This window comes from Vulpes vulpes, chromosome 1, assembly GCF_048418805.1.
Source record: "Vulpes vulpes isolate BD-2025 chromosome 1, VulVul3, whole genome shotgun sequence".
Classification (NCBI taxonomy): domain Eukaryota; kingdom Metazoa; phylum Chordata; class Mammalia; order Carnivora; family Canidae; genus Vulpes; species Vulpes vulpes.
This window is the reverse complement of record NC_132780.1, coordinates 10628661-10645571: the sequence shown is the minus strand read 5'-3', so window position 1 is coordinate 10645571 and position 16911 is coordinate 10628661. Positions and strand designations below refer to the sequence as shown.

General features: G+C 53.3%; 1 protein-coding gene across 1 annotated transcript in view; it reads left to right on the top strand.

The window, feature by feature from the left end:
- Positions 1 to 16911, top strand: part of POU2F2 (POU class 2 homeobox 2) — a 75773-nt gene that overhangs the window by 25594 nt on the left and 33268 nt on the right. The gene's annotated exons all lie outside the window — the stretch shown is intronic.

Sequence of the window (16911 nt, the reverse complement as noted above, 5' to 3'; positions counted from 1 at the left end):
GATGAGAGAAGAAAACAGCCTCTCCCTCTTCCTAGCCTCCTCTCGCCTCTCCCTCTTTTTCCTTCCCTGTAGAACTTTCTACCACCTGTCCCCTACCTATGCCTCTCCAGGGCTGGGCAGGGAAGGGGAGGGATGTGTCCCTAGATAGGAGCAAAGAAAAAGGAGAGACTCCAGACAGCGCTGATAACCCTGGGCCCAAGCCTGCACCCTCCATCCCAGCCCTGTCTCAGTCTCCCCTCTCTGGGTCTCAGTTTCCCCCATCCCCATCTAACTCTGCCCAAGCTCAGGTTCTGTGTGGCTGTGGGATCTGCAGGGATTAGTACAGATGGGAGGCAGGGCCATGCGGAGGGTGAGACCAAGGCCAGAGGGGTGCCTGCTGCCCCTCCCTCAGCCGGGGCTGCCTGGGTCCCAGGTGCGTCCCCCCAGCCCCCAACTCCCCGGGGCTCCGGGTTCTTTGTCTATCCAGATCCTCCTCCCCTCCCAGCCCAGCCCAGCCTCCCCGAGAGGTTGAGGAATCACCTTAGCCTTGACCCGAGGGGGAGGGCAGAGGAGGGGCAGGCAAGCCCCACCCCCACCTCCTGCCCATGGCCATCCCCACCATCCCTCTCCTCCCTGCTTCCCTGAGTACCAGGCCGCCCCCACCCAGCGTCGGCCGCTGTTCCCTTTGTTAGGAAGGGGGAGGGGAAAGAGCCGAGCTGAGGGGACGTGGCCTGACCCCCGACCTCTCCCCTTCCCTCCTCCCATCTGGGTCCCCAGGGGCTCAGAGCCCCCTTGACGGACAGTTCTGACCATCAGCCAAATGGCTCTGGGAGTGAGCAGGGGACCAGGTAGGGGGGAGGGGAGGGAGGTCTGGCCAGGGCCCTGAGCCTACCAGAGAGGGGGGGTTATTTCATAGGAGGACGGAGACCCTTAGCATGAATGGCAGGGGAGATAGGCACCCATGGGGGCAGGCTCTGACGGTGGGGGAGAGTCTGATTGAACTGGGGGATGTGGAGGCAAAGTGGGGCTCAGCTCTGAGCCAGCAGCTCTGGATGCCCTGTGGATAGGGGCCTGGCCTGGGCAGACACCCCCACCCAGCCCCCATGCGGCCTTCGGCATCGGGAGTGCAGCGAGTTTTAAAAAAAATTAAAAGAAAAAAAATAACAGGAGCAGGAGAAGCTGGGGGAAAAAATATATAAGAAAAAATATAATAAGAACTAAGCGGTGGCTGCAGGAGAGAGAAAGGGCAGGAGGCGGGGAGGGGGGCGCAGGGGGGAGGGCAGCTCGGGCCCTGGTCGCTGCGGAGGCCCGGCCGCCGGCCTCTGCGCTGAGCCCTCCGCGTCCCCCCTGCCGGCCCCCTCCAGCCCCGATCGATCCAGTTTCTTGGCAATAAAGCATTTTTATTGTCAGCTGCCCTGAATGCCAAATGTGAGCCTGGTCCTGCTCCCCCCTCAACCCGCTTCCTCACCACCCCTCCCCCAGCCCTCCTCCACCCCCTCCCCACTGCCCCCCACCGCAGAACCAGCATCGTCCATCACCAAGACCCCCTCCTCTTCCTCCTCATCCGTGTCAGCCGCAGTCCAGTGCATCCTCAATAATCCACCAGGCCCCCTCCCCATCTAGGCTGTTGGGCTACCCGCCCTAACCCCAAACCTGCAGGGGAGCAGAAAGGTGGGCTGTGGATGAGTTGTGTGTTGGGGGGGCGGCACGGAGATGGACAAGACAGTGTCAGGGTGGGCAGGCAGAGAGATGATGGCCACAGGTTGAGGGAGGTGTGGACAGAAGTCAGGAGAGCTGGAGCTGCCCGCCTGCAGCAGCATAGCACAGAGGATAAGAACAGGTGGGGGGAGACAGGTCCCTGCCCCTGGGCTGGCCAGTGGCCGTCCTCCAGCTCCTGCACCTCCCCCTTCCAAGCTGCACTTGGGCCCTGTCTGGGGGGACAGGGGAAGAGATAGCGTGGGCTTGGATACCCCTCCCACACCAGCCAGGTCAGGCGGTACCGTCAGGCGGGGTGTCTGGGAAGCAGTTTACAGAGGGCCCTGGGAGCCCCACCCTGGCTTGCTCTAGCTCCCCCCCCTTTTCTGTTCTTTTTCCCTCTTTGTCTCTCTTTCTTTGCAGCCCTCTGTCTCTGTCTCTGTGTACTCTCTCTGTTATCGCTGCCTCTCCATCCAGGGATGCCGGAGCCCCCACACTCTTCTCTGTTCTACTTGCACAGTCCCTGATCATTCTTTCCCGGCACCCTTTTTCTCTGCCGCACTACCTGCCTCTCCTACCCTGCCTGCCCCCACATCCCTTGTCCCACTGCCTGTCTTTCTTGGTTTATCTCTGCTTGCTCTCTCCAGCTGCATGAACATAAACAGAGGCGCAGGCCCTTAGAACGTCAGCAGGAAGTGCAGAGAAAAGATCTCGGACCTCTCTTCTCTTCTCCTGGGGTCATCAGTGTCTGGAGGTAGAATGAGTCTGCACCCGCAGAGACAGAGCCGGAGAATGGGGGTTGGGTCCCACAGATGTGTCAAGTGGCTTTGTTCCTGTCACTTGCCTGCCCTGCATCTCGGTTTTTGCCATCCTCTGGGGACAGGCCTGACTAGAGCCTTGAGAATCTGGAGTCCTCCCAGACTCCTGGGGAGGCAGCCAGGCAGGGTCCTGCTGCAGGGCATGGTCACCACCCCATCCCCATGTCCTCCCAGGAGGAAGTCTCAACACTGCAGACATGCCCTCTCACCTTCTCCTTACGGCTGGGAAGGGCAAGCTGGAGGAAGCCCAAGATGCCAAGACTTTTCCTCTAGGTCAGGGCAGGGGTGTGATCTGACCAGAGTCGGGCTTTTTAGGGAGTTGTGTAAGACATGGATTCAGGACCCCAGGTCCCGCTTCCATCGGCAGCTCCATGGACCGGACTGCATCTTGTCCCTAGCTCAGTGTCTGCCTGGGGAGGAGCCTGAGCAGTGGTGGGGCAGGCAGGCGGGAGGAGAAAGAGGGGGGCTTAGATGCCGGAGGAAGCAGAGGGATTTCTAGATGTCTGGGTTGAACTGACAGGGGGTTGACAGATGGGGGGGCACTCGGGAGAGGGAGCAGTCCAGGATGAACCCCAGTCTCCCTTCCAGGCCGTCATTCTTCACCTAGGGACTCAGTGACCACCAGTCAACAAATCCATACGTTGGTACAGCATTCTCATTTCCTCCCCTCAGGTCTTGCAGCTCCCTGGCTTGTGAAGGGGAGTAAGGAGCTGTGTGTCTGTGATTCCTCTGAAAAGTGGGAAGAGGCAGTTTGTGTTAGAAATGTGGTGCCTAAACACACGTACCTACCCACATGTCAGTTGCTGGCTTGCGCCTAAAACAGTTTACTTTTCACCATTAGGAAATGTTCTATCCGGTCTTCAGATGATAATTTTCTAATTAGTAGAAGGCCTTCCTGACACAAAAGAAAGATCCCTGTGGGCTGTGTTCAGCTGTGTTCCTGAGCTGGGGCCGGGCTGGACCCTGGGATGGGAGACGAGGTTGGCAGGTGATTGAGATGTGTAGGATTGTGGTGGGGGCCCAGGAAGGAGGTGAGGGGTCTGAGAGGAGAGGGTGGAAAGAAGGACAGGAGATGGAGGATCCCAGCTCACCCCTGGTTGCTTGAGGATGAGCCCCCGCCCCCTGCCCACAGGGTCTATTCTTCAGAGTGTAGGATCCTCTCTGATGGGCCCTCTTTCCACTGCCCTCTCATCATCCCCCTAAGCTGCCCCCAAGCCTTTGCCCATGCTGCTCCCTCGTGTGCAAGAATAATGGTTCTACAGCTGCTCATAACTGCTTACTTTTTCCTAAGCACTCGACCTGCAGGCTTGGGCTGAATCCCTGACCACCATAGGTGGCAGGCACAGTCATCATTACCCCTTTGCGGGTGGGGTACTGAGGCTTAGGGAAGGGGAGTGGCTCGCCCAAGGTCACCAGCTAGTGGCAGAACCTGGCGAGACAGCCATTCCAACCCAAGCCACTCTGGTTGGCCCTTTTCACTAATCCAACCTCTAAGTGTTTGTTCAAAGCCCACTGCAAGAGGTCAAGTTCTGCTGGAGATGCATGGGAAGTGTGACTGCCTCCATGTGCTGGGTTCAAATCCGGGCCCTTCCAGACTCACCATGGGCAGGTGTTTTCCTCTCTCTGAGTCTCAGCTTCCTCCTCTGGGCCATAACTACCATCTCATAGAAGTCGGTGAACGGAGAAATGTAAAATGTCTGGCAGATAAGGTTACTTGACAAATGGCCATGCCCTTCTCTCTTGCTCTTCTCTGAATGTTGCCAGTTTCTAGGTTCCAGCTCTTTCAAGCTTTTATATTTGAAGAACATTTTTCCCCAAAAGCACCGTCAATATTTGTTGTCTGTTTGGATCCTCACCACTACTCTGTATGGGAGGAATTATGATCTTGATTTTATACAACTGGAAACTGAGGCACAGAAGACTCAAGTCCAGCCTCAGCTGCTTGTCCCCATAAAGGATCCATTTAACTGACACGTTCCCCACCTCTGCTGAGCCCTTGCTGTGTGCCAGGCTCTGTGTCGGGCACTGGAGATAAAGCAGTGAACAAAACTGGCGTGGTCTACTTTTGTGGAGTTGACAGACCAGAGTGGATGTGGATATTTAAGTGCAAATATCAATTAAATGCAAAATCAGAAATGGTGATAAATTCCTCCGAAGAAGAGACAGTCATAGGGAGCTAATAGAGACCGGACAAGACATTTAAGCAGGACCTTGAAAGAGGAATAGGACCTAACTAGACAAAGAGCCTTCCAGACAGAGGGACTAGCACATGCAAAGGGTCTAGGGTTACAAAGAGTTTGGTTTAAGGAACAGAGAGGAGGCGGTGTGGCTTGGATCAGTGTTAGGGGAAGAGATGAGAGATGTAGGCAGGAGCCAGATTGCACAGGATGTCGTGGCCTGGGTTGAGGGATTTGGGTTATTTTCCCCAATGCGGGGAAGCCCCTGAAGTCTTAAGAAAGGGAGTGACAGCCTGATTAAGTTTTAGAAAGACCCTCTTGGGGCGCCAGAGTGAGAGGAGACTATGGGGATCAGGCATAGCAGCATGGAGACCTGCAGGGTGAGGGCTGGAAGGGGGGGTCCCAGCCTGGGGGTGTAGAGGAATCAAAGGGGGCTTTAGAGATGGTGCTCATACTGAGGCTTCAAGTAGCGGAGCTGCCGATCCAAGTTCACACGGCTGGTCGGGCAGAGTGAGGGTCTGAGCCTGCACGCACCTGAGTCTTTCCTCTCACCAGGACGGATGCTGCTTTTTCTCAAGGAGGCCAGGGCCAGCCTCTGGGAGGCAGAATCTTGGGTTGCATCTATTTTAGTGTTTTCTACACAAACCTCAAAGTGCCTGGTCTTTTGGGCGCTAGGGAGAAGTTCACTGCCAGGTAGAGGTCCTGCATGGAGGTGACCGAGAGGCCTTCCTTAGGATACTCCAGGGAGGAGGCGAGCTCCGAGTGAGGTGGTGTAGGGGGCTAGTCGGTCCGAAGGTGTTTGTGCTCCTCATAGCTGGCCTTGCTGTGTGAACTTGGGGAATGTACCGGGCCCCTGGGAACAGTGTACACCCCAACGTCGCTGAGACTCGGGGAGGCAACCAACGTAAACACTCTTAGCAAATGACTCCTGTTGGCAGGAGGCCGTAGCCGGGACAGGGACAGGAGGCATGTGGATGTCTCAGACAGCAAGCCCAGGCCCAAGCCAAAGGGAAGAGGTGGACAGAGGTCAACAGGTAGATGGCGGCATGGACCCTGGATGCCGACCCTGGTTCCATCTGTGTCAGCTCAGGCAAATGATTCCACCTTGCTGCGCATCAGTTTCTTCATCTGTAAAATGGGCATGTTGACAATGGTCCTCTTATAGAACCACTCGGTGACAATATTCAATGAGAAAATGCATGGAAAGTGTTTCTAACCAGTGGGTGCAGGGTACCTCCTTTTACTGTCTAAAGCAGAACTCTGGATTCCTTGTCCGTGAGCTCCTCTAGGAACTCATCCCATCTCAGTAAATGGTTATCACACCAAAAACCTACACATCTGGGGCAGCCTGGGTGGCTCAGTGGTTTAGCACCGCCTTCGGCCCAGGGCATGATCCTGGAGACCTGGAATCGAGTCCCACATCGGGCTCCCTGCATGGAGCCTGCTTCTCCCTCCCTGTGTCTCTGCCTCTCTCTCTCTCTCTGTGTCTCGCCTCTCTCTTTCTGTGTGTCTCTCATGAATAAATGAATAAAATCTTAAAAAAAAAAACCTACACATCTTCCTTGATCCTTCACTTGTTTTCAAAAGAAAGAATAGACACTCTTTTTAGATTTTATTTAAAATTGTGGACCCCGGGACCACGATCTGAGCCAAAGGCAGATAGATGCTCAACCTCTGAGCCACCCAGGCGTCCCAATCCTTCACTTTCCTTCAAGTGTCCAGAGCTCAGAGTTTGCTTCCACAGAGGCAGGGGCTGTCTCATAAAATGTAGGCCTACCCAATTTCACAAGTTAAACACCTCCAAATAAATGTTTGTGGAACACCTCCTGCAGGCAGGGCCCTCTGTGGATGTGGCTTGGATCAGTGTTAGGGGAAGAGATGAGAGATGTAGGCAGGAGCCAGATTGCACAGGATGTCATGGCCTGGGTTAAGGGGTTTGGGTTATTTCCCCCAATGCGGGGAAGCCCCTGAGGTCTTAAGCAAGGGAGTGACAGCCTGATTAAGTTTTAGAAAGACCCTCAGAGGCCACCTTGTTTCTTTGTGGAGAGGCTCAGAGAGGTTGGGTGGCTTGCTTGCAGTCACACAGCAAGGACTCAGCAAGCTCCATAGAGGGTGAGAGAACCCCAAGACCTGCTTATACTTTTTGAGCTTCCCAGTATGCTAAGAATAAAGGACAAAGGAACAAAAAATGGAGTTATAGACTTGTACTCTCAACAACAACAACAAAATGCGAAATAACTAGTATTTGCCAGGTCATGTATTGAACTATTTAAGTAAAACAAAATGCAGAGTGTCCCCCAGGTGGTGTGGTCTGGCAGTGGTACCCAACCATAAAGTAAAAAGTCTTGTTCACTGAGGCCCTTTGTGGATGGGGTACCTGGTCCAAGTGACACCCCTGCCCAGGCCTCACTGAATCCTGCCACTGGGACCTTACCACCTGTGAGGTGACTCTAGAATGGACACCTTTCCCACCGTGCTCAGTTGCTTTTGCAGAAATGCAGGAGGCCCAGGATCCTGTGGACCTCTGAGGGGAGAAGCTGGCACAGCAGCATGCCGGATGGTAAGGAGAGCCGTGCTCTGGAATCACCCTGCCCCCTTCCTGGTCTGGGCAAGTCTCTACCCACTCTGGCCTACTTTAGGGTGCTCCTCTGGAAGGGGGTGAAAGGAATAGCACCTGCTTTATTGGCTCACTGGGAGGATGCCAGAAGATGATGTGAGGAGAGCACAGAGCACATGCCAGTACAGAACAGGAGCTGGCTGGCTGCTTTTACTGTAGCTCATGGTAACAGTAGACAGCCAGGGGGCCCGGGACATAGTGGTTTGAGAATCCCTCAAGGGTGAGTCCCAGGCTGGTGGGCTCGGTGTCCTCAGTCCTGGCACGGGGTCTGGCTGGCACAGTGAGGCCTCTGTGAAGGTGTAGAGTGGAATTGCACAGAAGAGGCCTTGGGCCAGGCTGAGCAGAGGCTGGGAGCACGAGGAAGGACAAGGGAACTTAGTGGAGGGCCTGGCCTTTGATTCTTTCTCCACCGCCATCCGCCTTCTTGGGAGGCCAGGCAGGCACTCCCATTAGCTCCCTTTTCATGAATGCAGGTCAGTGTCCCTTAGCTTATTATTCTGTGTGTGTTTAAATATTTTATTTATTTATTTGAGAGACAGAGAGGGAGAGGAGAGAGGGAGAGAGAAAGAGAGAGAGAGAGAGAGAGAATGAGCAGGGTGAGGGGCAGAGGGAGAGGGAGAAGCAGACTCCCCACTGAGCAAGGAGCCCAAGGTAGGGCCTGATCCCAGGACCCTGGGATCATGACCTAAGCCTAAGGCTTGAGCTGGAGGCAGATGCTTAATCAACTGAGCCATCAAGGTGCCCCCCCTCCCTTAGCTTATTCTTAAGTAAATAGCCACCAAGTGCCTCCTATATGACAGGAGCTGGGGACATAGCGTAAACAAGTCCTACAAGAGTCAGAGTGATTATTTCCATGGTTCCAACTTGAACATTGAGTGGCAGGTTCACATGAGCATATTATTTAAAATAAATAAAATAAGCAAATAAATAATGGCCAGGGGTTTGCCCAGCCAACAATGGGAGTATGTGGTGAACAAGTCTTATGATGAATGCAATTTTGGGCACCAGAGGCCCTTTTATTTTATTTTTTATTTTTTTTACTTTTATTTATGATAGTCACACAGGGAGAGAGAGAGAGGCAGAGACATAGGCAGAGGGAGAAGCAGGCTCCATGCACCAGGAGCCCGACGTGGGATTTGATCCCGGGTCTCCAGGATCGCGCCCTGGGCCAAAGGCAGGCGCCAAACCGCTGCGCCACCCAGGGATCCCCAGAGGCCCTTTTAAAAAGCAGAATAAAACAGAACAGGAGAGACATACTATGCTCCCTATCCTCCTGGCATTGAGAAAACCCAAGTGGGGGGGGGCAGATTATAAACAACCACATAACCCTCAAAAACCTGAATGTTAAGTAGTGAGAAGTGCTGGAAGAGGATAGAAATGAGGAGCGGAAAGGCTAACGTGAGGCAAGATGACCAAGACCTCTCTATGTTGAATGCATGTAAGTGGAATCCTGGGATGAGTGAGGGAATGCAGCATAGAACATCTGGGGCAAGGTGGCACCAGACAGGAGGCGAGTGTGAGCATAGGTCCTGAGGCACGGCAGAGCTTGGGCTTGGGTTGAAGGAACAGAAAGCTAGCAAGGAGGAAGTGAGTGATGGCTGGGGCATAATGGGAGGTGATGAGCTAGAGGCTAGCTGGGGTCGGTCACACGGCAGGGTTGAGGGGTGCTGGTTAGGATAAGGAGTCTTGAAGCTGGCATATTGATTTGCCAGCCTCTCGAGGCCTCCCAGGCGTGGGCCGTTAGGACCCTGGACAGCGGCTTGGTCCCTTGGAGCGCTCGCAGCTATGGGGCGCACCCTACTGAACAAAGACTTCTGTGAAGGTCGGCTTCTGTGCAGTGAATTAGGAGTGGATGGGGCCCAGATGATACCGCGACGTGTACAAATTGGCCCCTACCCGCAGGAAGCACGGTCATGTGGACAAGTCATAAATGTACAGCTTAATCAATCTTTATACAGTGAACATCTGTGCTGTCCACTTAGGTCAGGATGAAGAAGGCCACAAGCATCCAGCAGCCCCCACCCCTGCATGTCCCTTCTACACACCTGTCACCTCACCCCTGCTGGAAGTAACCCCTGTCCTCACTTTGGGGATAATCATTTCTTTGCTTTTTCCTTTGTAGTTAGCCACCTATGTCTCATTTAGTGGATTCTAATTTTAATTCAAAAAAATGAATACGATCTCATTATAAAAACCAAAACCGGGCAGCCCAGGTGGCTCAGCGGTTTAGCGCCGCTTTCAGCCCAGGGTGTGATCTTGGAGACCTGGGATCGAGTCCCACGTCAGGCTCCCTGCTTGGAGCCTGCTGCTGCTTCTCCCTCTGCCTGTGTCTGTTTCTCTCTCTCTCTCTCTCTCTCTCATGAATAAATGAAAAAATCTTTAAAAAAAAACCCAAAACCATAACAGAAAAGGTTAAAAACTCTCTGCTCCCCCAGTCTGGTCCCCTCACCAAAGGCAGGGGTCATTAGTCAGTTATCTTCAGACCTTTGCCTCTGCATTTATCGGCACCTGCACACTCACAGAAAATGTATGGCGTTGTTTGTAGATGTTTACATAGATGATATTAAATTGTATAAATCCTTCTGCAACTTGCTATTTCACTCAGTAGTGGCTTGGAGAACTTTCCATGTTCACATCTGTAGATCTGTCTTTCATGTCTTTCCTGACACATACTGAGGATGAATATACTATAAATCACTTAACCATGTCCTACTGGTGGCATCTGGGTTGTTTTTAATTTTCCTGTATTTCTAAGCTTTTTTTTTTAAAAGATTTATTTATTTATTCATGAGAGACACAGACTGGGAAAGAGAGGCAGAGACATAGGCAGAGGGAGAAGCAGGCTCCTCGCAGGGAGCCTGCTGTAGGACTCAATCCTAGATCCTGGGATCACGACCTGAGCCGAAGGCAGGTGCCCAACCACTGAGCCACCCAGGCATCCCCAATTTTTTTTTTTAAACAAAGTGTTTAAAAAAAATAAAATAAAAATAAAACAAGGTGTTTTAAATTTTATTTCAATCAGGGGATCTCTGGGTGGCTCAGCAGTTTAGCACCTGCCTTTGGCCCAGGGCATGATCCTGGAGTCCCAGGATCGAGTCCCACATCAGGCTCCTTACATGGAGCCTGCTTCTCCCCCTGCCTGTGTCTCTGCCTCTCTCTCTCTCTCTCTCTCTCTCTCTCTGTGTGTGTGTGTGTGTGTCTCTCATGAATAAACAAATAAAATCTTTTAAAAAATTTATTTAAATCCAATTTGCCAACATATAGTATAACACCCAGTGCTCATCTTATCATGTGTATTTTAAACCTTGATGTGATGAACACTTTGTGAACTTTCTGAACTCTGTGTGCATGGTGGCAAATATTACATTTACAATTAATGACGTTCCTGTCAGCCCATGGTACTGCCCCCATTTCACAGAGGTGGAGCCTGAGGCTCAGAGGAGTGAATTCACTGCCCAGAGTTAAATAGCAAGTGAATGGAGGGATAGTTTGTAGACCTTCATACATCTGACTCCCAAATCAGTGCTTGTATAGGCTGTACAGATAATAACAGTCTGCAGGGTGGGTGCCCTAATGCAACAAACATTCCTGAAGCCCCGGCTGTCTGCAGGCCCAGTGCTAGGCTCTGACTCCACAGTAATGAATCGGACCCTGCCTTGCCCTCAAGCCCTGCCCTGTGGGGCAGCCTGAGTGGGAAGTAATTGCAATGCAGGACCACTGGTGCTAAAGCCCAGAATGCTGCCTGGACTGTGGAAAGACCAAGTCATTACTATTAATTGGGCCTCTGGTGGAGTCAGAGGTGGCTTCTGGGGAGGGGGGGGGGATTTGAGCTGACAAAGGAGGCAAGAAGGCTGGGCACATAGGGGAATCCAAGGTGCTGACCAGAGGAAGAAGGTGAGCTCTAAGTGCAAAGTGGCTGCACAGATTGGCAGAGGCCCTCACCCACTTGGGCTTGGAGAGCCAACCTTGGACTTCATTCTGTGGGCTCTGGGAGCCCCAAGGGATTTACTCATTCAGCAGAGATAGTTGGACACCTGCTGTGTGCCAGGCACTATTTTAGGTGCTGGGAATAGATAAAAAAAAAAAAAAACCAAACAAACAAAAACAACAACAACAACAAAAAACCCCACAACCCCACCAGTTTTCAGAGAGCTTCCATTTCAGAGGGGGATCCAGACACTAAAACAAGCTGATGATAACTGAGTTCCAGAGAGTACTACGAAGAAAATGAAACCAGTGAGAGTGGAGAGAGACTAAGGGAAGACCTTTCAGAGGAGGCAGCCTTTGAGTTGTGTTCTCAAGGACAAGCGGAATGGGAAGTGATGGGAACAGCATTCTCAGAGAGGGGTAAGCAGGGTCAAAGGCCCCGAGGTGGGGACGACAGACTCAGCTTCCACCAGTGGGGCTGGTGGGCGGTGCTTTGTGTGGGGAGACATGAAGTGAAGTCCTGCTAGGCCCAGGAGGCCGTGATGGTGCAGGCACTGGGCTTGTCCCAGAGGCAGAAGGGAGGTACTAGAAAGCTTCCAGACCAAGGACGATGGTCCCTGCGCTTCAGCCTTTGGACAGCTCCCTCCCTGCTTGTGGGACAGCGGTGGCCTTGAGCCTGAAGGCTTGCTGGAAAAGTGGGAAGTCTGGGCTGGATTGGTGTGGACAGCAGGGGGTGAGTAGGGGCTCCTGGGCCAAGGGCGGTGCCTTGTCAGGGGAAGGGGCCAGGCATCTGCTTCTTTAGCTTCCTTGGAGGCCCTGGTGGGTATGTGTTGATGGATGCCATGGACCCTGTTCTCAGAGGATCTACAGTCTCAGAGAGACACACACTAGCCAAGAGGAGCAGTGAGCCCAGCACAGCAGTTTGGGCACAGGCTTTGGGGTCAGAAAGGCTGTGGGTGTACCTCAGCTTAGCTGTGACCACAGCCCTCACTTTCCCTCATTTCTTTAAAATGGGGATAACATGCCTGGATGGCTGAGTCAGTTAAGCGTCTGCATTCAGCTCAGGTCATGATCCCAGGGTTCTGGGATCGAGCCCTGCGTTGGGCTCTCTGCTTGGTGGAGAGTGCTTTCTCCCTCTTCCTTTGCCTGCTGCTCCCCCTGCTTTTGCTCTCTCTCCGTGTCAGATAAATAAATAAAATCTTAACAAATAATAAAATAAAATAGTCATAACAAAAGTCCCTAATAAGAGGTGAGGAGTCAGTGGAGCCCTTAGTATCCTTAGCCAGGTCCTACTTAGATTAAGCCTGTAATACATTCCCTTTCTGTCCTTGTATTTGTCTTACAGCGTTTATCCATCAGACTATCTTGCCCATTCTTGTTTCATTCAAGCACAGACTGTTAGAGCTGAAAAAAGCCTTTGTGAGCTCCTCCAGCCCACTTCCCACCTAGAGACAGGGAAACTGAGGCCCAGAGCATGCAAAGGGCTGCCCTAGGTCACCAAGTGGCCAGTTCAGAATGGGGATCTGCTTGGTCTTATGACTTGTCTTCTTTAAGTCATATCACAGTGCTCAATTTCTTCTGACTTGAGGTGAACTCTTGAGAATTCTGGCAGGTTTTGGGTAATTGGTGTCATGAGGTTGAGGGTGGTACATCAAGGCATGTTGTGTCCATGTGAATTTATTAAGCATCTGTTGGCTTCCTGGTCCATAGACCTTGCTGCTTCCGAGAGGCCTCTTCCTGACCTCACCCCCAGCACTGACCTGAGTGTCTTCTCCCAGCCTGCTTTCCTTCCCACTGTCCATTGATGATGGTCTCAGTGTTTACCCAGCCACGTGACCAGTCATCTACCTGCAGGCCCACTAGAGTCCTGTAGAATTTCCCGTGAAGGAAAAAAAAAAAAAGAATTTCCCATGAAGGTGGACCCACATGGCCCCAATCTCCCTGTCATCTCACCTATTGTCCCAGCCTCCTCTCTACTCATCCTGACTCCAGATTCCACCCACTAGCCTGTCCTCATGCCATGGAGTATCTCTTGCGTGCACTGTCCCTGCTCAAAAATCTTCCACCTATAACATCAAATCCAGCCTCGAGGCATTGTATGGCACCTTGCCTAGATCTTTCTCATCCCAGCTTGAGGCCTCCCTTCTCTTCAACCTTTCAATGGCAACAGAGGTACTTCTGTGTTCCTGGGCTTCATTCTTGATTCCTCCCCCAACTCCCACCTTCAGCAAATCACCAATCCTGTTGAGTCTACTGTCAAAATTGCTCCTAGGGACGCGTGTTCCTCCCCACCCTGCCCCCGCCACCACCCTGGTCCCAGCCACCATCCCCTCCATTTCATGTAGAAACCACCCATTTCTCACAGCTGACCTCCCTCACACTGTGGCCCTTCACTGACTTCCCACAGCACCCCGTATTGTCTACAAAAACATTCACAGAATCACATCACTTCTCCGCTTGAGACCTTCCCAGTGGCATCCTGCTGTGCTTGCAGTAAAATCCAAAATGCTTACTTGGCCTGCAAGGCCCTGGGGTCTGCTCTGCCTCTCCACCTCAGTCTCCTATATCCACCTTGTTTACCCTGTACCAAGCCATACACGCCTCCCTTCCTACCTCTTCTGTTCCTGTTGTTTGCAGTGCACTTCCCCACATCCTTTGCCTCACGAATAGCTCCGGACTGCCATGAAAACGCCACCTCCTCACAAAGCCTTCCATACCACACTGCCCACCCTCTGTCTTCCATCAGATCATCAGGCAGGGTTCAGCCCAGCTCATCTCTAAGCCCTCAGACCCCAGCCCAGGGTGTGGCACCAAGGGACACAGGAAACATCTGAATCGAAAGCAATGGAAGGGTTGGCCTACCTTCCGCCGAGAATTGATAAGGCAGAGGGAGTCCACTGAATTGCTGAATATCCAGACTCAGGGCTGCGGGAGTGGGCCTGTGGACTGTGAGATTTGCTGTTCCTGAGCAGACTTCCCTGCTGTCTGCTGGAGGATAGGGAGCATTTCAAAGCTCAAAGGAGACCCACGGTGCAGTAGAGAGAGAACAAGCTATGCAGAGGACTGGTCTGAGTTTCAATCCTGACTCCACCATTCATATGCTGTGTGACGTGGGGCAAGTGACTTCACCTCTCTGAGCTCCAATTCATCAGTAACATGGGGATGATAATAGACCTTATTTTCTCAGATTGTCATGAAAATTAGAAATAATGTATTGGCTCAACTAGCACAGAGTAGACAATTGCTGCTGCTGCTGCTGCTGATGATGATGATGATGGTAAAGAAGAAATATTTTTAAGTCCCTGGATGCTGGGTGTTCTTAGGCAGATCATGGGGTGGTTGCAGCTTGACCTTGACTTAGGGCCACTGAAGAAGCAGTTTTGAGGGCAGGGCGGAGGCTGAAGCAGGTGTGTAAACAGGAAGTGAAGGCTTAAGCCCAGAAACCAGGAAGGTGGGGGAAGAGGTGGGCAGGCAGTGCCCTGGGCAGGCCAAGGCTAGGTTTGGTTTGAGAGTATCCAGGGCCCACTGGAAGATGACACAGCCTTGCAGTAGGACTAGCCAGACATCTCTCTGTCTCTGTGTCTGTCTGCTACTCCTCATCCTGTTTTCCTATGAGTTTGGGTCCCTAAGCCGGTTTTCCCTGACTGCCCCCCACCCCTGCACCCCCCTGCCATACCCACCAAGATGATGCCCGGCCTATTCTGTGCTGAAGGCTGATGTGTTGAGTAAGTGCTGGTATCAATGAATCACCAGTTCATCTCTTGGCCCAGCTGTTGACTCAGTGTGGCCTGTAGCCCTGTGTCCCTATCTACTGCCAAGCTGGGGGTCTGAGGGGCCTCTCTGAGCTCCCACAAGTTCAGCCCTACAGATGAAGCAGCACTTGTGGAGAAAGACCCCTTGGGTCCCCACGCAGAGCAAGGACATGTGGGGGGCTGAGTGGAGAGGTCGCCAGAGACAACGGGAATCCCGAAAGAAGCCAGGGAACCAAGCCACAGAGAGGGTCCCCAGGGGCAACAGAGAGGAAGAGGCCATGGCTGGGGGCCCTGAGGGGTGAAGAATTCCGCTCTGCTGTCCCCGGTGGGCTGGCTGCTCCCCCCCACCGCTCCCCGCCGGGCCCCCGGGGGACCTCGCTCTAATAATGTATTTGATCGACTCGCCGGCCGCGTACAAGCGATTATTGTCTTGTCGGGAGTCAAACGTATCGATCCGGTGAGAAATATGAGCAGAGCAATGGGGCCCGCGTGTCAGTTACCAGCCCCGCTGGCCCTGGGGAGCCCCCTACGTCTCCTTTAATTACCGCTCAGCCCTGAGCCCAGCCTGGCCTCCCCTGCGCTGCCTCCCTCCCAGGCTCCCTGCACCCCGAGAGGCCCCCCACTGCTCCCCAGCTCCTATGTCCTACCTGCCTTGCTCAACATGGCTTGAGGCCTCTTCCCTGACTGAGAGGCCACTATTTGCCCAGCCTGGGCCTCCCATTGCTGGCTGCCAGGCCCCTGGTGGTCCTGAACTCTGTCCCTCTGTCTTCTCCCAGCAGGCAGACATCTCAGACCAATTCTCCTTCAAATCCCTGACTATAGCTCAGGGATTCAGCCTGGGGGCCAAGAGGTATAGAGTATTTTCATCCCTTGGGAGAGCACCTGAGGCCTTCCCTGGCTCCCCCACTCAGCTACAGACCTACAGTCTGGCAGCGCCAGGAATGGGTGGTGCTTCTGTTCATGCTCACCGTAAGGGGCTGACACCCAGTCATGTCCAAAAACGCATCCCTGATATAGATGACATTGACTATGTCCATAGTGGAGCATGGGGGTGGCTTGGTAGGGTTCTGCCCCCCCCCCCAATGTCCTTACGACCCTTATTTCCAAGCCCCTCAAAACATATATCCTAAATCAAAACAGAACCTATAGCTTCAAGACAAGGCTCCAGTACTCACTGCCACTAGACTGCTGTCCGAAGGCCCTCATGTACAGACACCCTGCATCTGAAAGAGGATGGGGGTGGGGGGTGGGGGGGTGGACCAGGAGGCAGGAGGTCTGAGTTGAAGCTGGGTTAATGCTATGTGGTCTCTGGAGATATGGGATGTTATGGGGTGTAGATAGCTGGGAACTGTCCCCTCTGTGTACAGATGTAAAAACTGCTGGTCATCCCCAGTGAGTGGGTCTGCCTGCCTGGGCTGGTCTGGGTTCACAGGGTCTTGTGTGCAGAAGGAAGGGCACTCATGAAGGTCTGCCTGTGTGTTATATCCTGCCTGAAGGTGCATGGGTGTGAGCATGGCCCACAGGGCCAGGAGGCGTGCCTGGACACACCTGTGTAGATGTGCCCTTGTGCCCACTGAGGGAGCGGAGGGGGTTCTGTACACAGGAGTTAGGGATGGTGGATAGGGAGGGTTGGTCTTGGACCCTGGGCACATAGAGGGTTCCCATGTGTCTGCGTGTGCACACGTGTGTGTGAAGTGCTGGGGCCCATATGTATAAACACTTGAGTGTATGTGTCTGTCTGGGTGAGTCCAGGCGTCCGTGTGCGCGCTTGTGGTTGAGGGGTCCCGCCGGCGTGGGGCGCCTTGAGTCCTGCGGGGCCTAGGGCGGCAGCGGGCTGCTCGGAGGAGCCAGGTGGCCTGGCAGCCTCGCACCGGGCGCGGGCAAAGGAAGGGGGCAGCGGGCTCGGCCGCGCCTTTGTCTGCGCCGCCGTGCGCTGGGAGTCCTGC